This window comes from Mesoplodon mirus (assembly GCF_964341445.2).
Source record: "Mesoplodon mirus genome assembly, contig: HAP1_SCAFFOLD_405, whole genome shotgun sequence".
NCBI lineage: Eukaryota > Metazoa > Chordata > Mammalia > Artiodactyla > Ziphiidae > Mesoplodon > Mesoplodon mirus.
The window spans coordinates 602,204-630,111 of record NW_028295560.1 but is presented as its reverse complement, the minus strand read 5'-3'; the positions used below and the strand labels follow the sequence as shown (position 1 = coordinate 630,111).

Sequence of the window (27,908 nt, the reverse complement as noted above, 5' to 3'; positions counted from 1 at the left end):
CCTCTCTCTTTCCTCGAGTGCTTTCGCTAGCCGGTCCTACTTCCCCACTCCTTTGGGAGTTTCCTGTTCCATTACGTAGGCAAGAGGGCGAGAGGTCCCAGCTTTCCTAATTGTGAGTGGTTTGGCTGGGTGTGTACGTGCGAGTAACTGTGTGTGTGTGTGTGTGTGTGTGTTGAGGGAAAGTGGAGCTTGCTACAGGGGCTTAGAAAAACTAGTCGCCAATTTAAAATATTTTCGGATTGTCTGAATGATATCTTCAAAGCTAATCCCACTCTCAAATTCAGCGAAATGAACAATACAGATAAGGAAGATGAAGAGGGTGGAAAACCCACACAGCGGAATGGAGCTGTCCATGCCGCGGGAGTGACAGGGGAGCGCTCAGAGGTAAGGCGCTCTGCAGAGAAAGTCACTCTGGCTCTTCTCTCTCGGTCCACCAGCCGGCGACGCTTCTTCTGTAAAAGCATTCCTAGAAAATAACCCTACAACCGGGAAGGGTAGCGATCTTTGAGTGCAGTTTCCAGGAGCCGGTCCCCGCAGCAGGGAGAGGCCCCTCTCCCCCCGCGGCTGGCGCGGAATGTGGCGATCCGGCCCGGCGCGGGGGATGACTTCCTGTGGCCGGAGCTCGGCGGCGGGAGCGGCGGGAGCAGCTGCTGCAGCTGGCAGGTGGGGTGGGGGCCGGCCGAACTAACCAAGCACAGACCCGGCGCGGCGGCACTGCGGCCCCGGGGCAGCCGGCGCGGGGACATGCGCTGATTCGATCCCTCCGGAGAAGGTAAGCAGCCCGGCTATTATTAGCCTCGGCCACACTGCGCGGTGCTTTCTGCTTGGTTAGTAATGGGGTTTGTAATACAGAGGGAAGAAGGGGAATATCCCTGCCACCTTCTGCAATGGGAAAAGGAGCAGCAACTGGAATTGAAATATTAATCAGCCAAGTGCTTGAGATGATTGGAGGAGCGGTGTTACTGGGCAAACAAAGAAGGCGGTCAGCCTCTGTAATCTTAAGATAATCAACCATTGCTGTGCCACACTCGCTTCGATATTGAAGAGGATTCAGAATGGAAAATAATTTGAGTTTCACTTTTACGTTGCTACCTTCAACCTTCGCTTGGTTAATTTCTGGTTTGCGAGCAGCAGGTTCTTGTCAGCAGCCTAGAGAAGTAATCGGAAATCTTCCCTCTCCTTTTGCCTTCCTCAGTCTTCTCCCTTTCCAGTTATTAGAATGGGTCTGCACATTTCAACGTCAAACACCCACTTCAATACTGAACCTTTAGGAAGAATCTCAAATTAGAGGAGAAACTTACCTCCTGGAGTTCAGCTTGGGTTGAGCAGCACTTGTCCCCACTTCTCCCTTCATTTACCATCTTCTCTTGTCAGTCATTTCATTGATTCCCCCACCCCCCACCCCGGGGATGCTGTGCTCATTAACAAGCCAGCTCTTGTCAGCTCCTGTCCACCACCTCTGTTCCGTGACTGATTTTTCAAGGACCCAGAAAGGACATTGCCTTATACCATGTTTGGACTATTATCTGTGTCCTTCCCCAAAATACATGGCATGAAAAATCCTTTAAACCCAGTACCAACATGGTTTCCGATAACTCCCTTCATTGTAGTCACTGCAGCTACCAGATGGGTTTTGAGGACAGCAGAATCTGTTGGGGTGTGAGAAAGAGGGCTATACCTACATATTTTGCTCCACGTGCATAAGAATAGGTTGAAGTAGAAATGCAAATGTCAGTCTGTCCCGTTTTTCTTGAAGCTTTTTTAGTCCAGCTAGGTTGTGAGACACCTAGCTGGGTAGGGTATGGGGCAAGTCCTCCTGCAAAAGCAAGCAGTGTGTTTGTCCTAGGATTCCCCCAATAACCTCAAAAGAGATTCCAGAGAGGCTTTTCCCACAGGCAGTCAGAAAGCCAGGGGAGGTGGGCAAGGTAAACCTCAGGTTATTTGGGCATCCTCAAGTTAGTCTCCCCTTTTGGGGGTTCTGACCTAGGATTTCCCCACAAACGCTTTGCTGCTGAGCTCAAGTGCCCATTCTTGTTGCTCACCTAGGGATGTACAATTGAATGATATTCTGTGAAATGGTGAAGATTGCTATGGTGGGGATTACAAATGTGCCACTTCACCAACAGAGAACAGTTGCAATAAGCCAGACTGTGTGGTGTCTGTGTGCCAATATTCCATTTAAAAAGAGATTTGTTATCTTTAAATCTGAAATTAAAGAGACAGTTTGACTCAAAAGGCCATGGGTTTTATTTTAACAAATTAAAATAGGAGACCAATGAAAAAGAGGTCCAGGGTTTATAGCTAACCTTCTTACCTTCTTTTTTAAAATATTGCTTTAGAACAAGATACTGGTTCTGAAAAATCATGTTACTTCTATTATATATCGTTATTGTTTTTCTGATTACAAATTCTCTATTTATAGATACACTTTGGAAAGAGTTGAGGTGGTTTCTTTGTCTCTATCTTCAGTATATGAGGCAGAAGGAGTGGAGGGGGGTGGGCAAATCCCACTCCAAATGGCCCCCTCAGAGAACTGTTCCCCGGACCATGCAAACCTCTGGACCGATATTGTTTTGGCTGGTTGTTATTATTATCTTTAAATGTGGTTTGGGTTTGAAATATTAAATTTTCAATATTCTAAAATTTTGGCTCAGGCACACCAACTAGAAGAGAGAACAAAGAACAAGAATAGCAAAACTATTTTCCACCTTTCTTACCTAATTGTAAAATATTTAATTATATGAATAATTATTCTGAATAATAAGTGAAAAACATATTAAAATAATAATTCATTTTTTAGAAAGTAGCCCAAGGTTTATGAAATACAGGTTAGTGCAATTGATCTTAAGTACAGTAAAAATTTCTGTAATTTTGAAAGGTGTTTTTATGTTGAGTATTAGTACATGAAAATATGCTAATGATGGTTAGAAATTGAAATGTCTGTTACTTGGTTTCTGAAGAAACTGAGTTCTTTGGCAAGAAATGGGTCAGGATTAGGGGACTGGAGCCGCCAAAGCCGGCATCATACCTGCCAGTGATTGTATAGGTGAGATGAATGCATTAAGTGATGGATTAGGGTTGGAGAAGCCTTCTGGGGAAGAAAGAAAACAAGATAGAAAATAGAATTTGTTATTTTAGTGCAACTAAGATAATTAAATTTAAGGTATTTCTGAATTTGGACTTCGTTATATTTAAACAATTTCTGAGGAAAGTTTCTAAATTCAAAGCCCTAGGTAGAAATAGTTGTATGATTTCCTAACCGAAACTAATTTATGACTCTATTTCCTTTGTTAAAAACGTTTCCCAGAGAAAGGAAAAATTAATTGCCCCGTGTTAAGGAGGAGTAATACCAAATAGAAGGATGTATTCTATTAGTTGCTAAATGAACTGTAGGAACTTTTTTGTAGATATGACAAGATAGAATTGAAATCAATCTGCTTTCCAATCACGTAAAAAAAAAAAAACATGTAGTCTGGTGGGTGGTCAGTGTTATCAGTAATTTAAGACTTGAGTACCCACTTAGGATTCACAAAGTTGCCCTCTCTTTACAAAAGGCATTTTCTGGTGCTGCATTACTGCCATTAGCTACAATTGAAATAGACTTATCCTGAGATTTTGAAAAACAGAAAAAGAAATAGTAGGATTCATAAGGCTTTGCCTCCACTGAGAATGGGTAGAAAAAGTGCTATTTTGAAAGTTATCAATGGCCTCTTAATTGCCAGATTTCTGCGCTGTTTCAACCTGCTCTTTATGCCTTTATTTTTAAGTTCTCTTCTAAGTTCTTTTTTAAAAATTTTACTGCTTAGTGTTTTATTCACTAAAATAGCATTTTTAATTGAAGTATAGTTGATGTGTAATATTATATAAGTTACAGGTGTAAAATATAGTGACTCACAATTCTTAAAGGTTATACTCCATTTATAGTTATAAAATATTGGCTATATTTTCTGTGCTATGCAGTATATCCTTATAGCTCATTTTATAATAATAGTTTGTACCTCCTAGTCTCCTATCCCTATACTGTTCTTTTTTTATAAATTAAATACTTGTGTTCAAAAGTATTATTAATAAGTAATACATAAAGAGATATCTCTTTATCTAGTTTCTCACTAATCCCCTTAAATTACCTCATGACCAGCCTAGAACAAGTGCTGTTTATTTCTAGTTTGTGCCTCATGATATCACGACTATATGTCTTCATTTGTTCCTTTCACTCACCCTGCTACACGTTGAAACCTTGCTCACAGCATACACTGCCTCTTCCATAAACCCTTCCCCATACCCACCTTCCTTCTCATTTCAGATGTGTTTCTCCCTTGTCTAAATGCCTGTGGCACTTTCTATTTTGGTCTATCCTTTAGTTTGAACATGATTTGCTGTTGTAAAATAACCCTAGGGAGCAGAGTCTTTGACTAACAACTTTTTATTACCTGAAACTCATAATACAGTGCCCAGCTATGTATATGCAAAGTAGACGTTCAGCAATTTGATTTTAGTGAAGAAATTAGCTATTATTTTCCAGGGGTGTATATCCACCTACTCTAATATCCAAGTTAGGCTCTAAATAGTGTGTGCAGGTACATTTTAGTTTAAAATCCCTATATAATAATATAGTGAAAGTAAATTCAAACAGTTATATTCAACAAAAGTTATTGTGAGCTTACATGCCCTTAAGTGGATATTGGCTCATCCGTATCAAAAAGCATAGTAAGCATTACAAAAGAAAACTTTAAAGAAGACATTGTACCAGCTTTCAGTATGCTTTCATTCTACGGAAAACAAGTAAGCAGGGGAAGATGTCTTGCGTAAATAAGTACTAGTCTTAAAGCGCTCTGCTAGGTACTTTCATCTATGGTGTATAATTTCATCCTTCTACTATATGCTAATTTTACACTGAGACTCAGAGATCTTACCTAAATGGCAGAGATTCTTTCCACATTCACATGCTGTTCTTTGAAGTGTTAACGAGTGAAGGAAAACTATAAAAACATAATCAGAGTAGTTTAAAATGGTTTTGTGGTCAGGCTTTCCAGTGCTTTTTAAACTTTTGGGTCTTAACATCCCCTTTAATAATTCAATAAAGGCTATGCGTCCACTCCCCAAGTACATACACAAGACACACACATAGAATTTTGCCTGTAATTGCAGGTGTTCGCGGACCTAATAAAGCCCTCCTTTGCAAATGCTTTAAGGACATCTACGCTGGGCTCAGTTTTTCGTTTTGCTTGTTCTATGCTTAATATTTATTTTTGTACCTATTAAAATTAAACAAATTGTTATCTGTTATAGTTGAGATATAAACCTAAGCAGCTTCGTACTTTACAACTTTTCTTTTTGCATTTTTGTATTCTGTCCTTCTCTCTCACACAAACACACAAATTTATATAAATGATATCAAATAATACTTTCCTGTGAAGAGAATGCTTAGAATTTATTCTTAACGATGTTTCTATATATCACACATCAGTGTTAGCTATAGTCATCATGTTGTACATTATGTCCATAGTATGTATTTATCTTACAATTGGAAGCTTGTACCTTTGACCGTCTTCCTCCAATTTCCCCTCCCCTGACCCTCTGTCTCCTGTAACCACAGGTCTGATCTCTTTTTCTGATTGTTTTCTTTTTCTTTAGGTTCCACATATAAGTGAGATCATATAGTGTTTGCCTTTCTTTCTCTGACTTATTTAACTTAGCATAAAGCCTTCAATGTCCATTTCTGTTGTCTCAAATGGTAGCATTTCTTTGTTTTCTTACAGATGAATAATATTTCAGTGTGTGTGTGTGTATATACATATAATACGTATATATCTATAAATATATAAAACAACCTCTTTACCCATTTGTCCATCAGTGGGCACTTAGATTGTTTCCATGTCTTGGCTATTATAAATAATGCTGCTATGAACATGGGGGTGCAGATATCTTTTTGAGTTAGTGTTTTCATTTTCTTTGGATATATTCCCAGAAGTGGAGTTGCTAGATATATGTAGTTCTAGTCTTAATTTTTGAGGATCCTCCATACTGTTTTCCATACTGGCTTTACCAATCTACAATCCCACCAACAGCACAAGGCTTCCCTTTTCTCCACATCCTCACGAGCATTTGTTATCTCTTGACACTTTTGAGGATGACTGTTCTAACAGGTGTGAGGTAATATCTCAATGTGGTTTTAATGTGCATTTCCCTAATGACTAGTGGTATTGAGCATCTTTTCATGTACCTGTTGGCTTTTCGTGTGTCTTCTTTGGAGGAATGTCTATTCGGGTCCTTTGCTCATTTTTTTAATTGGGTAATTTTTTTTTGCTATTGATTTGTATGAATTTTTAATTTATTTTGGATAGTAACCCTTATCAGATATATGGTTTACAAATATGTTTTTTGCATTCTATAGGTTGTCTTTTCAATCACTTTGTTGATTTGTTTTAGCTTTTGTTTGCTGTGCAGAAGCTTTTTAGTTTGATGTAGTTCCATTTGTTTATTTTTTATTTTGTCGTTTGTGTTTTCAGTGTCATATCCAAAAAGTCATTACCAAACCCATGTAATGAGCTTTATTCCTATGTTTTCTTCTGGCAGTTGCATAGTTTCAGGTCTTACATTTGAGTCTTTAATCCAATTCAAGTTAGTTTTGTGAGTGGTATAAGATATTGGTCCAATTTCATTCTTTTACATGTGAATATCCAATTATCCCAGGGTTCCCTTGTATGTAACTTCTCTCTTTTCTCTTGCTGGTCTTAAAATTCTTTCTTTGTTTTTGACTTTTGATGATTTAATTGCAATGTGTCTCAGAGTAGCCCTATTTGAGTTCAACCTATTTGGGCTTGTTTGGACTTCATGGATATGGATGTCCATTTCTCATCCTAGGTTTGGGAAGGTTTCATCCACTATTGCTTTAAATATACTTTTTTTCCCTTTCTCTCTCTCTTTTCTTCTTCTGGGATTCCCATACATGAACATTGTTTACTTTATTGTGTCCCATAATTTCCATAGGCTTTCTTCACTCTTTTTATTCTTTTCCTTTTTGTTCCTTTCACTGGGTAATTTCTAAAGTCCTGTCCTCCAGTTTGCTGATTCTTTCTTCTGCATGGTCGAATCTACCTTTGAAACTTTCTATTGAATTCTTCAGTTCAGTTATTGTATTTTTAAAATCTAGTGTTCCTGTTTCTTTGATGTTGCTACTTCCTTGTCAAACTTCTTGTCTTGTTCAAGCATTGTTTTCCTAATTTCACTTAGCTGTCTGTGTTTTCTTGTAGTTCACTAAACTTCCTTAGGAGGATTATTCTGAATTCTTTGACAGTTCATAGATATTCTTTTTTTTTTTTTTTGTGGTGTGTGGGCCTCTCACTGTTGTGGCCTCTCCCGTTGTGGAGCACAGGCTCCGGACGTGCAGGCTCAGCAGCCATGGCTCATGGGCCCAGCCTGCTCTGCGGCATGTGGGATCCTCCTGGACCGGGGCACGAACCCGCATCCCCTGCATCGGCAGGCGGACTCTCAACCACTGCGCCACCAGGGAAGCCCAGATCTTCATTTTTTTAAGGTCAGTTATTGGAGTTTTATTACTTTCCTTTGGTGGTGTCCTATTTGCCTAATTTTTGTGATCCTTGATTCCTTACATTGGTATCTGCATATCTGAATAATTGGGCTCTTCCTCCAGACTTAACTGGGTATTATATTCAGTAGTAGTAGTACATGGGGCTATGAATTAGTTTTCTGGCAGAGAATCAGAGCTTGTATAGGACCTGGCTCTGGACAGGACCCAGAGCCTGTAGAGTTCATTGTTTGGGAACCCAAATCAGGCCAGAGTGTGCACTTAATTCCCTGGTCAGGTGAGGGCACTGGTTTTGCCCTGCAGAAGGGGGAGGCCACAGGCTGTGCTGTCTGTTCAAGTGCCACTGTATCTAGGGCTGTTTAATGGGCTGTACAGCTTCCCATGTTCTCTGGTTAGGTTCCCCAGTTGGACGTGCTGAAGGCTGTATTCAGTGATGAGTAGGGCTATGAAATAGATTTCCTGCCTGGGTGCAGCAGGAGAAGCAACTCTAAAGCCAGTAAAGCTCTTTGTTGTCTTAACTCAAGCTGATCCACACTCCACGTTCTGTGGCTGAACAAGGCCACTGGCTTTGCTTTGCAGACTATCAGCTCTGTCTACCCTTCTCTAGGCTTGAGCACTACTGGGCCACACAATTTCTAGGAGTTGTCACCAATCCTTCTAGTTAGATGGGCCAGGAAGACACTCTCCACAGCAGATGGGATGGGGCTAGTCCCAGTTCCTTTGCCTGGGTGGGATGAGGAGGGACCACTCCAGGCGACTCTTAATTTCTCAAACAGGCTCCCCAGTTGGGAGGAGCTGGGAGCTCCTCTCAGCCTTGGATATGAATTAATCTCCCTGCCTGTGCATGGTACAGGATCCCTCCACACCTGATACTGGCTCTGCTTTGTACCAGAGCCAGTGATGAGCTCTGGCTGCCTGCCTCTTGGCTGGAGCACGACTGGGCCAAATGGCTTCCAGGATTTATTGCCAGCGCTTTTGGTCAGATGGCCAGAAGACACTCTCCACAGTGGGTGGGCTGTGACTCTGCTCTTTCCCTGGGTATGGGCAAACCAGGTTCAAGGGCCAGATGCGTATCAGGTGGATCTGTACCCTGCTGAGTTCCCCGGTTGTAGTGTCCCACCAACCTGGCTCTGTAGATAAGCAAAGGTGCCAGTTGTGATCACTACTTGGGCACTGCAGGTATGAATTCCATCGGTCGCAATCCATGTGCTGGCTGTTGCATGCCCCTTCCCCCTTCATCACAGTCCAACTTTTAGTGGTCAAACCCTGCAGATTCCCCTGCAATCCCAGTGGAACAGGTTAGAGCAGTGGCTCCCACAAAGCAACCCCAATGGTAGTGGTGGTGCTTGCTGTCCCCCAGTTCTCTTCTCCTACTGGAGGAACCAGAGGTTCAGGGGAGACCTCACCCATGGTGCCCCACTGGCTTGGGGGAGGGGCAGTGTGGTCAACGTGTAGCTCCTTTTCTCACCCTTCTAATGCAGTCTGTCTTGGTCTCTGTGGTGCACGGGGGTGCTTCAGCCTCACCTCCATGTTCTAGGATTCTCTCAAATAGTGTCCTGTTTCCAAATAATTGTTAGGTGTTCCTCCTGTGGGGGACGTGGAGCCAGGAATGACCTTGGTGATGTCACCCCACTCTGGGCTTACTTTGACAATATGTGTGTCCTTTATAGCCCAGACATTTCTGGTACTTGAAATGAGGTTCTCCTTTTATTGTTCTCCCTGCTTTAGGACCTAAAGTGGGAGCTCTTCATTAGCACTGGCACAAAGGCTGCTGAGATGACTAGGAAGCAAGTGCCAAGGAGGATAGTGTATCAAAGAACCTTGATTCATGGAAAAGGAATCCCAGAAGGAGCTCTAAACGTTACACATTCCAAAGGATTTATTCAGAGTTTCCCAATCAAAATCATTTTTACAAAAAAGAAACAGTTCTCAGACTTCGAGTAGTATACTGCCAAGTATGTGGAAGAACATTGCCAGCAGTTGAGTGGTGTGGTCTGCTTTGAAATATATTCAGTTTGCTTAGGATGGACATATGTCTACTTCAAAGTTACTATTTCTTTCTAGTAATGCTGTCTACAGTACTATATTTGCTTTTGGCAAGTTAAGAAAACAATGACATCCCTCCCAGGTTCTAAAACAATTACCAGCATAAAAATACATTAAACTTTTTAGCTGATACTTAAGGAAACCAGTACTAGCTAGCATTCCTACTGATGCTAGTATTCAAAGAGAGGCATGACAAAACCATTAATCTAGAAAACACCAGGTTGGAAAGATGGAGAGAAAGAACTCAAGAGGACTACTTAAGCTGTTGCTTTCTTTACATGTCCCCAAATATGATAATAACCATATAAGCTCCTAAAATAAGTGCAATTTTATGCAAACTTCATAGTATGCCTAGTATGAGGTAAATTTGTACTTTATTTTATAGTATAATTTTATTTTTTATTTTGGTAAAATGTCCCATAATGTAAAATTTACCATTTTAACCATTTTTAAGTGTATCATTTATTGGTATTAAGTACATTCACAATGTTGAGCAACCATTACCATTATCCATTTTAAGACCTTTCTTGTTATCCCAAACAGAAACTGTACTCACTAAACAATAACCCCTTATTTCTCCCCTCCCCTTAGCCTCTGGTTAACTCTATTCTATTTTCTGGGTTTATAATTTGCCTATTCTAACTACCTCATATAAGTGGAATCATATAATAGTTGTCCTTTTGTGTCTGGCTTCTTTCACTTAACATAATGTTTTCAAAGTTTATCCATGTTATAGCATGTAGCAGCATTTCATTCCTTTTTAAAGCCATACAATGTATAGTGATTTTTAGTTGCAAAACACTTTTAGTACATTGTGTTTCTATTATATTAATGATATCTAGCATATATCACTACCATATTACCTTTAGTAGATGCCCAGTAATGTGTACTATGAGTGAGCCATAATTTCATTCAGTCAAAACCCATTGATAAACATTTATTAAGTTCCAAACAGTTTTATGATTTCAATAAATGTGGTAATGGACATAGAGGTTCATGTCTTTATGTCCTGGAGCTTTTACTTTTGAGGGAAGAATTCTTGGAGTGGCATGGAATGGTATTGTTGGATCAGAGATTATGCAGAAACATTTATCATTTGAATACATACATTGACTATAAAAACCATCAACTTCTTCAACAGATAATATTCCTGTATTTTATGTAACCATTTATGACTATCTTAAAAATGAATGCAAGTAATGTAAGGGAATCCACTTAATGTGATTTGAGCAAGGAAACATTCTCACTTTTTTCATTTCTAGTTCATGGAAGAAAATTCCTATACACAAGTATTGAAATATTTCAAGTCTCTGGATCACACATTTCATCATTTCAAAAATATTGCAGAGTACATCACGGATGTCAGTCAAGTCTTGTAACAACAGTGTAGAAAACTAGTAACATTTATAGCTAGTTTGTTTTTAAGCTTCAGCAATGGATCAATTCTATCCAGCCTAATCTGTAATTTTAATTAGATTAATTTTTAAAATAAAAAAGATTAATTTTTAATTTAAAATTATTTTTAGTTCATATTTATGTACCTGCATTATGGTAAATCTTTTATTTTGTTGTTTTTTTTTCTTAGTTTCTCTTCAGAGTATCTTTTAAAATTTATTTTTAAACAGAATAATTAAAGCCCAAAGATGAGAATGTCTCATTTAAGATAAACTAAAGGACGTTGGAATAGCTGAAGTATGAACACAATTGGCACAACTTTTCACTACCCTCCTTAGAAGAAGACTGTTTTGATTTGCATGGTCCAAGAAAGGAGAAACAGATAACTTGCTGGGGATTGCATCCTGCTTTACTTAAATTAGACATTAACAGGCTAAAAGGGCAAGGATGAAACAACATGTTTATAACATATTTTTGAAAAGCTACTTAAAGGTGAAGGGTGGCAAGAACACAGACAGACACACCCTAGACATTTCACTACAATATTTTAAGGTATGCCTTTTCTTTGGTTGATAGGGATGGAGGGACCTATTAATAAACATTTCTCCTATTTACTTTTGTCTTTATTGCTGTCTAATCAAACCCTCATTAAAAAACAGACATAAAACAAATAAGCATTCTGACTTTTGCCTGAATAAGCAACAACAAGCTCACATCTTAAACAATGGACTGCAGTGGCGATGAGACTGAGGATCCTTGGTCATTGCAACAGTAGCAGCAACACAACCTGCTTTGTTCCTTCTGTTGTATACTGCAGAATCTGAGTAAATAGAGAGAAGTCAGTGATACCTTTAGTGCCATTTCTTACACTCCTCTCCATGATCTTTCACACTCAGGTTTTCTGGTCATCTCAATGTAGTGAAAAACCACCAGGATGTTAATACCCTCTATCCATTCACAAAACTTAATGCTTCTGAGACTTGCAGAAATAATGTTGAATCTGAATTGGTGGTACCCAATAGAGTCACTAAGAATAATCCGTCAGACTCACCAAATCCAAATTCAGATTTAAAGGCCATCAAATTTTAAAGATAATGAAGATTTTAAGATTTCCATATTTATTATATATGGTCATATGTAAAAATTTAGAAAAGTAAAATTACATGTATAGGTTTTTAATTATAAGCTATATTCACTGGAGAATTAATGCATTTTTAAAAGGATTCATTCTGAAAAGATTACATTAGCACTTTTTTTAAACCACTACCCTCAAAAATAAATTGTGACAAATCATTGTTCACCCAAGTTTATGTCTCATCTCAAGGAAGTGAGTTGTTCTTGGGGAAATTGCTTTCATCTAATTTGTGCTTTCCTGCAGTGGATCAAGCTGAAATGAAATGGGGCTGACATTCTTAACTATTATTACGTGCCCACATTTACCGGAATTACCTAATGATCAGTACCGAAGAGTTTTATAATAAATAAATATGTATGTACTGAGAGTCTCCACTGATAAAAGTTAGTTGAGACATGGCTGGTGATCCCATAGAAGAGATATCTAGGTTATATTTCTTACATCATCTCCATAGGAGAAAGCAATCCAGGATTGCAAAGCAAGGCATGAGACAGTAGCATCTGGTGTATTTTATAAATGTTTAGATTTCTAGGGAGCTCATTGGTATTACATATTGTGGTAAGCACTCAAATGTAAACTGTTACTTTAAAATAGTAAAATATCAAGACCGTACAAATTCCTGCAACTTAAATGGTCAGTTTGGTATTTGGCTTTATGATAGGCATCTGCAAGATATTTATTAAACAACCAAATGAACCAATACCATTTAATTTTGAAAACTGCCTTCCTAATACAAAAGAATTGGTATTCTACACAAGTTCCTTGTGATTATTTTTGTAGGTGTGGTGGGAATGAATTATGGATGGCACTACCCTTTCTCCTGTTTCTTTTTTTTTTTTAATTTAAGTAATTTATTTATTTATTTATTTTTGGTTGCATTGGGTCTTCGCCTCTGTGCGAGGGCTTTCTCTAGTTGCGGCGAGCGGGGGCCACTCCTCATCGTGGTGCGCAGGCCTCTCACCGTCGCGGCCTCTCCCGTTGCGGAGCACAAGCTCCAGACGCGCAGGCTCAGCAGCCGTGGCTCACGGGCCCAGCTGCTCCACAGCACGTGGGATCCTCCCAGACCAGGGCTCGAACCCGTGTCCCCTGTTTTGGCAGGCAGACTCTCAACCACTGCCCCACCAGGGAAGCCCTCTCCTGTTTCTTGTCTGAGGTTTTGGTTAGGTGGAAATTAGAGATGATGGACCTTAAAGTTTGAGCAGTTCAAGACACTCAACCAGTAAGTCAAAAAGAGAAAGACAAATACCGTATGCTAACACATATACATGGAATCTAAGAAAAAAAAAGGTCATGAAGAACCTAGGGGTAAGATGGGAATAAAGACACAGACCTACTAGAGAATGGACTTGAGGATATGGGGAGGGGGAAGGGTAAGCTGTGACAAAGTGAGAGAGTGGCATGGACATATATACACTACCAAATGTAAAATAGATAGCTAGTGGGAAGCAGCCACATAGCACAGGGAGATCAGCTCGGTGCTTTGTGACCACCTAGAGGGGTGGGAAAAGGAGGGTGGGAAGGAGGGAGACGCAAGAGGGAAGAGATATGGGAACATATGTATATGTATAACTGATTGACTTTGTTATAAAGCAGAAACTAACACACCATTGTAAAGCAATTGTATTCCAATAAAGATGAAAAAACAAAAAACAGTGAGTAGAATTCAAATAAGTAATAGTAGATATAAAAATAATAAAAAAGAAATTTTGGCAAAAAAAAAAAGTCACTCAACCAAGCACAATCCATTTACCCAGGACAAGAAAACATATGACATTACTCTTCTTTTTTCAACCACCATGGATTCGAACTTCTAGAAAACTGAAAATGCAAGATACAGGGTTTATTTATTTTTTTAAGTAATTTATTTAATTCTGGCAGCGTTGGTTCTTTGTTGCCGTGCCTGGGCTTTGTCTAGTTGCGGGGAGTGGGGACTACTCTTCGTTGTGGCGCGTGGGCCTCTCATTGCGGTGGCTTCTCTTGTTGCAGAGCACGGGCTCTAGGGCACGTCGGGTTCAGTAGTTGCAGCGCATGGGCTCAGTAGTTGTGGCTCGTGGGCTCTAGAGCGCAGGCTCAGTAGTTGTGGCGCATGGGCTTAGTTGCTTTGCGGCATGTGGGATCTTCCCAGACCAGGGTTCGAACCCATGTCTCCTGCATTGGCAGGCGGATTCTTAACTGCTGCACCAGGGAAGCCCAAGATACACATTTTAATAAGAAAATATTAGTCAACAGTTCTCTTATCTCTGTGTCTTTTTCTATCTCATTGATTGTGAAGAATACAATCGTAGAGAAAGCAAAATCTACATCAGTTGAAAATTTTTTCCACCTGCATGCATGTTATAGTGGATGTGTAACATCTTCACAGGGTTTGTGAAATCACTATTTCACCACAGAAATTAAATATGACACTAAAATGATCTGACACTAATTAGTCCATTGAATAAGGGGAGGAGGATCGGCATCTTGGTCATCGTTTAGAAGAAAAAAAAATCATTAACCTGTTAGGCAAAATACTTGTCTTTAAATTATCCCTTAATAAATATAATAGAAAATGAAATAAAATGGCAGTACAGTGTTATGAAAGGAAAGCAATTGGGTGATCTCAAAGTGAGTGAGTATAAAAATCAATATTTTTTGTTTAGTTTGTTAATAATTTTATTCTTAGAGCTCTCAGGCAGCTAGCTTTTGGTCATTTTAAAGATCAATCAAAAAGTTCTAAACATTATTTTTAAGGTATGCAGATCACTAGGCCCTCCTCTCCTCCTTTCTCTCTTTCTTTTAATTTTTTAATTTATTTTGGGGAGTTTTGGCTACCATTTATGTTCTAATCATGTTTTTCAGGAAGTGAATTTGAACTTTGAACCTCACCTAGTTTGAATCCTACCTCTATTGTTTTCTATCTCTATGACTTAGGGTAAGTTACTTAACCACTGTGAATTGTTTCTGGATATTTAAAACAGGAAAATCACAGGGTTGTTGCGAAGATTAAAGAAGATAACATAAAAGGGAACTTACTGCAGTGTTTGAGACATAGTAAGGGTTAGTAAATATTTCCAGTTTTTATCTTTCTAATTCTCGAGAGCAGTTTACAATGAGATCTCATTACCACAGATTTTCCCTAAAATTATGAACCTTTTCCTACCCCTCTCCGTTTTAAAGCAAACCTTGAAATGACTGAACCTCATAGGAAGACGTCTCAATGCAGGGAATCCCAGTAGCAGGAGAGGTTGAAGCTACCACAATGCAAAGTTGTCAGGCTCTGATCTGGCAGTAGCTGTGGGAATTAGCCTTAGCTTCTATTTTTAACTCTGCAAGGAGTTGATTGGATGACCTGGGAAAACTCAGTTGGCATCTTATTTTCTTTCTGAATTTCTTTCTGCATCTTATTTTCTTTCTGAATTGTACCATTTGTCTAATCACTCTTTTCACTGACTCATTATCAGAAATGATATCAAGGGTGTTGATTTCAGAAGTAATGTTATAGAAAATGGGAATTGTTCCCTTTCTTAAAAGCAATAGTTGACAATTTTATTTTATTTTTTTCTGGTACAGTATTGAAGTTCCTGGGAGAGGGCAACTTTAATTTATAAAGAGTTGTTAACATTCACTTCCTCTAACAAAAGCCTTTAAAGGTAATACTACTAATTATCTGCCTTGTACCCCAGTCTTTTTTTTAATATGTAACTGTTGAAGTTTTTTAATGTTAATCAATATCATTAAGTTGTCCAAAAAGGAAAATTAATCTGTTACTCCATTGTACATCATATACAAAGGAATCTTCTTGGTATATGATATCTTTCTATTTGACTGAATCTCAATGAATTGAGAGAGTACATGTAAGAATTTTAATATTCAGAGTCTTATTCATAAAAGTGCACTACTGAGTAGATTCAATCACTAGCAACACCTTTAAACTGAAATCAAAAATAGAGCCTCAATTAACGTGAAAACTTTAGTAGCAGAAACACCTGCCTATAAAAACTACACTGTTAGTACACAGGCGAGCTTTAGTATGATAACAGTTTTGTTGGGCTTGAAAAGCACATAATTTTACATTTTTTTCTTATTTGACTTTGTATCATTATGTGGACCATTTAGGTCTAAGGAAACAAGTACAAAAACTGCCTAAAGCCTCCCATTTAATATGTAAGCCATAGTTGTCCGCAAGAAAGTATTTTGTGGTGATCAACAACTCTAGCCAAATCGGCAATAATTTATTTTAGTTGGTAGAGTCTAATCATGTGTACCTAACTATGTTCTTTTAAGTAAAAAGTGTAAAACATTTTTAGTAGTAAGTGTGTCCTGAATTTCCAAGTCAATATTTTTAATCCCTGTTTGAATACTGAATTCATTAGCTATTCACCAAAGGCTTGAGGCATAGATTTTGGGCCTAGTCTGCTTCTAAGATGAGATGTAGCAAACAGTCTAAATTCCAGTTTTAAATATACACGTGCAAACACATATACACATATATTATACAAAGATTTATATACAGACATTCCCCGAATTACAATGGTTCGACTTACTGATTTTTCAACTTTACCATGGTGCGAAAGTGATACTCGTTTTGTAGAAACTATAGTTTGAATTTTTTCACTTTTTCAAAGTATACTTTGAATTCAGAGTAGAAACTATACTTTTCTCAGACTCCTGATATGCAGCATGATGCTCTCTTGTGATGCTGGGCAGCAGCAGCAAGCCACTCCTCCCACTCAGCGACTCGATCACAACTGACACACTTACAACCGTTCTGGTTTTCACCTTCAGTACAGTATTCAATAAAACAAATGAGATATTCAACAGATTATTATAAAATAGGCTTTGTGTTAGATGATTTTGCCCAACTTTAGGCTAATGTGAGTGTTCTGGGCACATTTAAGGTAGACTAGGCTTAACTATGACAGTTGGTAGATTGGGTGTATTATAAGCATTTACAATTTATGATATTTTCAATTGATGATGGGTTTATCAGGATGCAATGCCATAGTAAGTTAAGGAAGATCTGTATTTTATGTGTATTATATATATTCATTATATTATCCAATTATGTGTATATATGCATATATATGCATGTATATATGTCTGCTTTCATGAACATTTGCCTTCTATTTCAAGTATTTGATTATATTTATTTATTTTTATTTTTTTTCTTTGGTTATATTTAAAATAAACAGACAAGTTCTTGGAGAAACATTTGAAGAATCTTTGTTTCCAGAGTCAAATTTTGCAAAGAAAACTTATTTTTTCACTAGCTGTTTATTTTTCAATAGTTAAAAAAATATTTTTAAATTTTAAAGTAATTCTTTAATATATGAATATGAATATGTATTTACTTCAGGTGCTATATATGTTATTTATACATATGTGTATTTATATATATTTAAATGTTTTTAAACCTGATCTTACTGGGTTATGTCTACTATCCAATTATGTGAGAATAGTGAGATTGTTGCCTTTCAGCTTGGAACATGCTTCTGTTTCATTTGATTATATTTTATCCATTAAGTGCTCTGGCCTTCCATTAGCTCTTTTGCTTTGAGGAATACATTTTATAGTGCATTAGAAATATTCTTCAATTTTTCATGCCATAATTTTCCAGTGTCTCACAAAATCATAATTTGGAATGTTCTGACTTGAATAGTGTTTCAGAATAGAGACTTGTCCCTTTTGGAATCATCAGATCTGTTGGTTAGGTACAGTATTTCTTATTTTTTCTGTTGGGGAAAGGGAGGAAGGAAACTGCAGTATGGAACGTTCCAGTTTTTTTTTTTTTTTCTTACGCTTATACCAAAAAAAGGCACTCTTCTAGTAAAACTAGAAACATGAGAGTGGCAGTTACATAGTTCCAAATTAGGACAACCTAATATACTGTAATTTTTTCAAGTAAAAGAATAACCCAGGTAGTATATACTATTAACTAGATTTTTTAAAACAGCCATTTGTTGCTTAATAATTCTATTCTTTTTCCATTCTTAGTTTCATAACATTTTTACACAAAGCTTTATATTAACAAATGCCATCAGTTGTATTGTTGGTTTCCTCCTGCTTTCTGATGAGTTCTATAATTTAAAAATGCTTAAAGTCCAGACTTCTCAACTAGAAAACATTAGCACAGTAAAAGCAGTGTTTTTAAAATTAATTCTGAAATATATTTCTCTTGATGGTAAAGACATATAAGATTACAGATGTGTATGTTTGGATGCTTTATAAATAAAAGTAATATGATTAATCATGTATTAATTTATACTACCAGAAATTCCCTCTAAATCCTTTCTAGGACACAAACATTTATGACATTTCTATATTGTTCTCATTTTATTATTTTAATGAAATATTATATAGGTAGTATTTCATAAAAACATTGCATCAATTGTAATACAAGCTTAGGAATCTTAATTTGGTATGTAAATATACCAACTTCTGTTGAAATTGCTATAGCTTAGGGTCAAAATTAATTTGAAGGTTATTAGTGTTATTATTCTGGTTTTTATTAGCTGCTGTCTCAAATTAGTTATAAAGACAAAAATATCCCTGGCTTAGAGTTTCTGCACTATTAATGACATACCGAGATGTCTCTTGGGTATCGGTAAATGATATATTTTAGAGCATAACTTACGAAATGACTTGCCGGTTGGCAGACCCCCTTTGACAATGAAATACATTTGATAGTCTACCTTTGCAAATTCATTGTACCACACAAATGTGATCTTGGTAATTGACATATGACTATTAAGCTTCAATCATTCTCCATAATATTCCTATTAGCAATTATTAACAGAATAAAGGGGAGATAACAATTCTATAGTATTTATTCAGATTTTTATTTAAAGTCAAGTATAATCTATATTTCTATATTGCTTTTTTAATCTAACACCTCACTTAAGTAGAAGGACGTGTTCTAGAGGTTTGTTATCAGCTTTTAAATGAAGTCATCTTTATCTTTTATTTAAAAATACTAAAAACAAGTTTCATGGTCTTTAATTAAATATAAATAGTGGAATTGTCTATGAAACTTTTGAAGTGGTCAATCACAAAAAAACATAGGGATATGGGGCTTCCCTGGTGGCGCAGTGGTTGAGAGTCCGCCTGCCGATGCAGGGGACGTGGGTTTGTGCCCCGGTCGGGAGGATCCCACATGCCGCGGAGCGGCTGGGTCCGTGAGCCATGGCCGCTGAGCCTGCGTGTCTGGAGCCTGTGCTCCGCAGCAGGAGAGGCCACAACAGTGAGAGGCCCGCGTACAGAAAAAAAAAAAAAAAAAAAAAAAAAAAACATAGGGATATCCTTTAAAGCAGGGGTCCCCAACCCCCTGGCTGTGTGAGGAAATGGGCCGCCCAGCAGGAGGTGGGCGGCCAGCAAGCGAGCGAGCGAAGTTTCATCTGCTGCTCCCCATGGCTCGCCATCGCTCACATTACAGCCTGAACCAACTATCCTCCCACCACCCACCCTGTTGGTGGAAAAATTGTCTTCCACGAAACCGGTCCCTAGCTCCAAAACAGTTGGGGATCACTGCTTTAAAGCATATGAATTTCTAATATATTTATTTAGGTTATAGAAGCTGAACCTTTTTTTACATAATAGCTCATAGGTAACCTTCACTATTAAGTATTTTATGATGCTTAGAATCAGAAACAATACAGAAATTAACCAATTAAAATTGTTTTTTGTAAAATGTCAAGTGAGAAGAGAAGAATGTTAAATAATAAATACAGCATATTCACCACTTGGTTTTGAATATCACGCACATAGAGAAAAAAGACCCAAAGAAAATGTAAAAATTATTTATCAATGGTTAACTCAAGAAATAAGAGAGTCAGGGTGACCTTTACTTCCTCCCGTTCTCATTCTGTAGTTCCAAATTCATTGCACTATGTATGTATTACTTTTAGAACTGTTTAAGAAGAAATGTGCCAGTTTGGATAATTTTATTTTACCATCTAAACATTGCCGAGTATTGTTAAAATGTTCAGTTTTTATGTAGCTTTCTGGAAGATCTAGGTGGCCATAAAAAGCTGAATATATTAGCGGAGGGGGAGTTTTCCCTCATCTTGAAATAATAATGATAAATAATATTTTTAAAGCATTAAATAATTTTCAAAGCATTTTTATGTACATTTTCTCCTCAGACCATCCTAACTCTCTAGAGTTGGTAGAAAAAAGATTCTACTCATTTTGCCCAGGGTGGGGATTGGAGAGTGGGAATTGAAATTCATGAAGTTTAGCAAATTGCCTATTTAAGCCATACACAGTTATTAAGTGGCAGGGCCAGAATCCTAACCTGGCCATTCATGCCATTGCCAATCTAGTGCTTTCCTCTATGCTGTAGGAACTGGACATATTTAAGAGGTAAGCACAAACATGGAAATAGGTCTGAATCTTGCTCTAGTTGCAAATTTGCCTATAGACCTCACTGGAGCCTGAACCAGGAAAATCTATATGAATTTCTTTCTTCAACCCAAAGAAATGGCCATGTTAAATAATTCCTAGGTTTAATTTTTAAAAATCGATACTGTCTGTTTTTGCACCATATTCCAGTTTGTGTATCTTGTGTCTCTCAACTTCTCCAAAGAACCATGCTTCCTACCTAAAGGATTGCATTGCTTAAGAAACAAACATTGACAATTCTGATGCTAACCTGAATTAAATAATATACCAATCATTTATGAGATCTGCCTTAGTATTTTTACACTCCTGAAATATCATCTCTATGACCTGCTTTTTAAAATAGTCTGACACCTACCGAGTACTCTTTCACTTCCTACAAGAAATCAAGAAAAAGAAAGCATTTGTGTTTTTAATTTTAGTGAAGGGTTCTTGATTTAAGAATTAGTCATTTAATGTCATTTGAATTTCAAGTGTGCCTCAAGTACTTGAGGTTCTTTCTGTATGACTTCTCCAGAGTTTTCACATATATATCATCATTAATTTCATCTTTCACTTGGGATTAGTACAAGAAAAGTTTTATTTACTACTATTTCTTAGTTTTCTTCATTTCAAATATTCAGAGCCTTGTCAAAAATAATATTACAGTCTTATACTGTTCATTGATAACAGATAATACCAAGAAATTGTGATTCTGGTTTTCAGTTAAAAAAACAAAATGAGAAACTAAAGAAATAATTACTATAACAATGTTTTTCTCCATTTAGCCATTCAGATATTCACATCAGTGAGTGTTAGATTTTGAGACTATGAATCCCAATACTAAATGTTTTATATATTCAGAGAAGTGAAAAATAATAATTATTATGCTTCCTCTGTGCTAAATACTATTTTAAAACCAGTTGGAATCCCCCCTGACAACAATCCTAAGAGGTAGGTACTGTTTGCACCTATTTTACAGCCGGACAAACTGAGGCACAGAATGATTAAATTATTCATGGTCACACAGCTAGTAAGTCACAGATACAGTATTTAAAATCAAGCCTGTTTTTGTGAGAGTCCACATTCCCAACCCCTGTAATGAAAGCGTGTGACCCCTACTATTTTCTATGTACCCATTTACTTGCTTTGTGGAAAGAAAGGGAGTGAGGTAAGAGGAGGGAAAGGGAGGGAGGGAAAGAGGAAAAGAAGGCGGAATGGAGGGAGGCAGGAGAATTGTCAAAATTCTGCCAGCTTGTTGCTACTGTGTGTTATTTCTTATAATAAGGTGGAAAATAAGGACTTGTAGAGATTTACATAGAAGAAATAATTTTAAATTTCCTTAAGGGAAGTCTCTGGTAATATTATCAGATGGTGACAGCAAGTGAATTTCTGTTTAATTCTATTCATAATTAAAATGCTATAGCAGGCTCATATTTGGAACAAACACAGTTCTGGTAATTCTCATAGTAATAATTCTACATTTCCTTAAATTTGTTATCATGTTTTTCACCCTCAACACTCTCAGCTTATTTAATTTTGGTACCTACTCTTTTTCAAAAGTCCATAAATTTTAGTTAGGCTTAAATCATAGGAAACTTGAAGAAAGTTTAGAGCTTGTAACAGAAGGAAACCACCCCCTTCCCACCCCGAGCCCAGCTCTGTCCATTTCTATCAGAGCTACTCCACCAAGAATGGAGGAATTATTCTAATTGGTCAGATTTATGACACATTCTATTACATAGGGTGACTGTATTTGTTTAGAGGTACACAGCAACAGTTCCACATTTCTTCTTGTCCGTTGCCTGGTCCTGTGAAAGCAGGTAAGTGGAGTGAAGATCCTCAAAACCTAGACCTCAGTCTCTTGTTTCTGTTCCATTCCATTCCACCAGGGTGAGCTTAATCCAGCAGAAGAGTGAGCTCTTCTGTGTTTCGCTGGATGGTTCCATGCAGATGAGTCAAGTTCCATTTTGAGCCTGGAAAATCTTGCATGCTGTCTCATCAACTTCTTCCTCTTCTGAGTGTGTCCTCAGAAAATGGTACCATGCCCCCAGTAAGCCTTTACCACAGCTCTGACTCAGGGTTATTAGGAAGGAATTCCAAATCTCAGACATGTTCTGTATTTTAATCAACAGATAATTTGTACTTATAGTTAACATTTACTCTGGATTAGTCACGTGTTCTTATGCAGTTGGAACCTATTTCTGTCTTCATGTGCTTAAAGCTAGGATGAGTATGGATTTTAATCAAGATAATTTAGAAATTTTATTAAGTGTTTCTTATGTGGCAGGCACTGTTCTAGGTACTGGTGATAGAGTTTTAAACAGAGTGGTTACAATCCACACTCTAAGAAAGGGTACTTAACATGAAAATTCATATAGGAAAGATGTACAGAAATCATACGCAAAAAACAAGAGTCCGTTTAATATGCATGGTTGGCATCTTGGGGATAGAAGAAATCTAACACAAGGAGTTTTACAAGACTGATGATATTATAGTCACTTCAGTTGAACTTTGTTCTATTTAAAACAAGCAACCTTTTTTCAAACCAAGTAAAAAAATTATTGACAGTAATTGTACAACTTTGTAGCTCCTTATTTAGTAAAGAGAGGGTGCTTTGACTTATGATATGAGGCAATTTCAGTATTTTGATAAACTAACCTTCAGCATTTTAGAAATTAAGCTTTTTCATTGATGGAAATTCTAACATTTGCCCATCAGTTTTATTTCATGCCTCCGAAATTAGATTAACTTTTCCAATTTTAAGTGAAAACCTGGCATATTATCTATTGACACTACAGTTCCAAGTTTTATCATAAGAAAAGGTGGGTGAGAGGAATCCCCAGCTCAAAATCCTATCCAAATTTGAATTCTGAAAGTCTTTTTTTGATTGATTAGTAGATCTTGGTATCACATTATTTGCAATGACAGAGGACATTGTCAAGTTGTTATTAGCATTCATTGCCGCACCGGCTTCTGAGAATTCAGTGGGTTTTTTTAAACCACGTTTTCTCCTCTTGACCCATGACTCCAAGTCTCAAGATATCTTGACTCATTCATACATCATACATTCAAGAAATAATTACTGATCGCATATACTATTCCAGATACCAAGCTGGTCACTAGGGAGTCAAAATGACTAAGGCACAGGCTTGGCTGTCAAGGAGACCCCAATGTAGTGAACCTTTGCTTCTTACTCTTCAAGTGGCATTGATCCTGTGTAACCAGAAGTAATAGGGAATTAAGTAGCATTCATATTGTAATTAAATGTAGATTGAGCCAGATGATTTTCCAAAATCAGGTTTAATCAGAGATAGGGCAAGAGTGTTCTTTGGGATTTTTCCTTGATGAGCATTGTTAACTATCCTTGAGATGCAATAATAGAAGTCAGTGAGTGATTTATCAATTTGGTTTCCTATGGGAACCAAGATGAAGGACGTTTCCTCCTTTAGTCATTGACTTTCTACAGAGATAGCAAAGGCGCTTCAACTTTCCCAGAAAAGCAATCACCAGTAAACAGCAGTGATGGTAGATGTGGGTTATTTACTACCATGGGGTTGAGAATATTAGTGAGCTGCATTTTGACCACTTGTCAAACATTTTGACATCTTGGAACAGAAAGTGTTATTTAAATATAAAAAGCATTTTCTGTTGAATTGCTGTTAGCCATCCGTATGAGGAAATGACCTATTAAGTAATAGATCGGGAATAAGATTGATTTCTGCTAAAGAGTCCTTAAAGTAGCTACATGTTTCAATTTATGGGTGTTTTTCAACCATTTGTAAGTTACCACAGTAAAAACCCCATATAAAAAGCTCTCTGAATTTACTTTCCAGCATTCTTTCCTGGGCTTTCTCTCTCTTTCCCCCCGCTCCCTCTCTCTCAGATCAGAAGAAGAGCAATGGGTCTCAAGCTTTAGCTAGAATCAGAAGGCTTGTCAAAACAATGATTTCCGGAGCCTCAGCTGGGAATTTGCATTTCTAACAAGTTTCTAGGAGAAGCTTCTGCTGCTGTTACATATTTGATGAACCACTGCTCAAGTAAAAGGAATGGGAATTTAGGAAGTAGAAAGATAGAGAGCTATGAAAAGCTGAAGTCAGCTTCTGGTCTTCTTCACCAAGCTGCCCAAGCTATTGGGAAGATAATCACTACTGCCCCAGGGAAGCATATTGAAAGTCACACCGATTAGAATGGGCATCATCAGAAAATCTACAAGCAACCAATGCTGGAGAGGGTGTGGAGAAAAGGGAACCCTCTTGCACTGTTGTTGGGAATGTAAATGGATACAACCACTATGGAGAACAGTATGGAGGTTCCTTAGAAAACTAAAAATAGAATTACCATATGACCCAGCAATCCCACTACTGGCACATACCCAGAGAAAACCATAATTCAAAAAGACATATGCACCCCAATGTTCATTGCAGCACTATTTACAATAGCCAGGTCATGGAAGCAACCTAAATGCCCACTGACAGACAAATGGATAAAAAAGACGTAGTATGTACATAAAATGGAATGAACTTGGGTCATTTGTAGAGACGTGGATGGACCTAGAGACTGTCATACAGAGTGAAGTAAGTCAGAAAGAGAAAAACAAATATCGTATATTAACACACATATGTAGAATCTAGAAAAATGGTACAGATGAACCGGTTTGCAAGGCAGAAATAGAGACGTAGATGTAGAGAAGAAACGTTTGGACACCACGGGGGGAAAGCGGGGCAAGGGTGGTGGTGGTGGGATGAATTGGGAGATTGGGGTTGACATGTATACACTAATATGTATAAAATAGATAACTAATAAGAACTTGCTGTATAAATAAATAAATAAATTTAATTTAATTTAAAAAGTAATTGGCCCTCCTCTGAGTAAGTGATTGCCCGAGGGCATCATGTTGAACACTCTTGACTGTCCTCTTAAGCCCAGGTTTGCAGTGAATGAGCCATTTAACCTCTCTTTACCCCAGTCTTTCTAGATTACAAATAGTAACGGTAATTTCCCTTCCCTCTTGTTAAAAAACAAGACAAAACAAAAAATACGCAAATCCTGATGGCACTTTCCCTTTGTGGAAAATTCTTTGGATTTATCCATCTATTACTCTGATGTAGTAAAGAAGAAATTTAGCAAAATTTCTCACTGTCCATAAAGATTTTAGGCTTTTAAGCTTAACTCTTTAGCAAAAACTATCAAATGCCTATTCTCCACTGCCTGTGACTAGACAGTTCCTTGATTCTGTCTAAGAGGTGGGGAGCCACAAGGGAACAAGTACTTAAAGAGACTCTAAAAAGCCCTATCTTTTCTGCACCCCCTTCGCCACCACCAGCTCTCCAGTTTATCCACTGCTCTTCTCACTCTTTCCACACCAGGAACACCAGCCTCTTAGTTTGTACTTTCAACACTCAACGTTCTCCCATCCAAAGGCCCTTGCATTTACGATTTCATCCTCTGGAAATGTTCTAGAAAAGTAATCCATACACATATAAATAGAATATGATACTAGAGGTTATGATAATAGATAGGATATGACTACCTTCAAGTCTCTGGTCAAATGTCACCACATCAGTGAGACCTTGATCATCCTATAAAAAACAGCTGTTGTGCATCCCCATGCAGGTGCACACATTAACCTACACATGCTCCATTCCATCTCTGATATAGTTTTCTCCATATGTTTGTTCCCGTCTGCCAAACAATATATCAATATTTTGGTATTGGTTTATTTTCGGTCTCTTCCCTAGGTAGAATGCGAATTCCGTGCAGGTAGAGTCATGATTTTTTCACTGCAGAACCTACAACAATCATTGGCACATAAGAGTCACTCAGTAAATATTTCTAGGGTGAAAAAAAGAAAGGTGATATATCCTTACCTTAGATTATCCACTGCACATTTTGGTATCCTTTGCATTACTTGCTCAAATGATCTTACACTCCAGTCATACGTACCTATTGGCAGTTCTTTAGGACCACCATTGCTCTGTATGCCCTCGTGTCTTTTTTAAAATTTAATTTTATTTTGTTAACATCTTTATTGGAGTATAATTGCTTTACAATGGTGTGTTAGTTTCTGCTTTATAACAAAGTGAATCAGCTATACATGTACATATATCCCCATATCTCGTCCCTCTTGCGTCTCCCTCCCACCCTCCCTATCCCACGCCTCTAGGTGGTCACAGGACATATATACACTCACTACCAAATGTGAAATAGATAGCTAGTGGGAAGCAGCCACGTAGCACAGGGAGATCAGCTCTGTGGTTTGTGCCCTCTTGCTTTTTAAATCTTGCTATATCCTCTGCCTAGAATGTTCACTTCTGAAACTTTTTTGTTGTCTTTCACACTTCTACATTTCCTTCAAAACACAAATCAGGTGTCCTGTTCTTCAAAAATATTTCATGATGAACTCATTCTTTCTCTGTGTCCTCCTTCCCACCCTGGCACCCTGTCCTGGCACTTATCTACTCATTATGTTATACTATTCTGTTCAGTTGAAACTCCTCCCAGCTTTACCAGAGACCACTTGAAAGCAGGGACTGCTTCTGACGTCAAAAGCACAATGCCCCAATGCCTGGCATATGACAGCTACTCATAAATGATCAATAAATGAACAACAACCCACCTTATTCTTTTTTCTTATCGTAAGAAGCTGCTCTTCATTGCTTTAAACTTCTAAAATTGCCCTGAGGGATATAATAGTAATGAGTGTTCCTGAAAATCAAGAGAATGGACACTTATGATAAGTAGCTTGAAGATCAGCCAAGTGAAAACTGGAATAGCTCCCAAGGAAGAGGAGTGAGGCATTCGAGCTCCTTTAGGAGTAGCAAGTAGCAGTGATGCTGGTGTTCACACTGCCATGAAGAAAACCACTGCCATGTGAAGCTCCTAACACAAGTAAATATGTAGTATCTCTGAGGTATGTGATAGTATGTGAGAGTCGATCATGACAGAACTCTTCAGCAACCTTGTTTCTGGATTTTACCTCATCCAGCATCACTTGGTGTATGTTGAGGTAATGCACAACTTTTACTAGGTAATTTGTCTCGGAATTATTCCTCTAGGGTAGAAAAATGCTATCTTACTCCAATCATGTTGCTATAACAAAATACCACCAACTGGGTAGATTATAACAACAGCAATTATTGCTCCCAGTTCTGGAGGCTGGGAAGTCCAAGACAGAGGTGCTAGCATGTTTGCCTTCTGATACCAGGAGGAAAGTGGAAAGTAGTCATGTGTGTCCCTGCAGGTATTTGTAGGTTGTCTTCCACCCTGAGATTTCTCTGCTGCCGCCCCTCCCCTAAACAAGTGTCAGAGAGGATTGGAGCTCTATCTTCACAGCGCTTGCTGACTTTTCAAGAGAAACATTGTACAGATAGACCCACAGACATACTGAAATAGATATCCGCAGCTCTGTTGGATGTGTAGGATTTA

The 27,908-nt window shown here is 37.8% G+C and overlaps 1 long non-coding RNA gene across 3 annotated transcripts; it reads left to right on the top strand.

Annotated features, from left to right (window-relative positions):
- Window positions 1-613: 613 nt before the first annotated feature.
- Window positions 614-23,372, top strand: LOC309797372. 3 transcript variants are annotated; one of them, XR_014292619.1, is made up of 4 exons: window positions 614-772; window positions 7,376-7,537; window positions 15,675-15,754; window positions 22,373-23,372. It is a non-coding gene; the product is annotated as an uncharacterized lncRNA (long non-coding RNA). The 3 variants fall into 3 exon arrangements; XR_014292620.1 differs by lacking the exon at window positions 15,675-15,754 and adding an exon at window positions 14,964-15,036; XR_014292618.1 differs by lacking the exon at window positions 15,675-15,754.
- The last annotated feature ends 4,536 nt before the right edge of the window (window positions 23,373-27,908 follow it).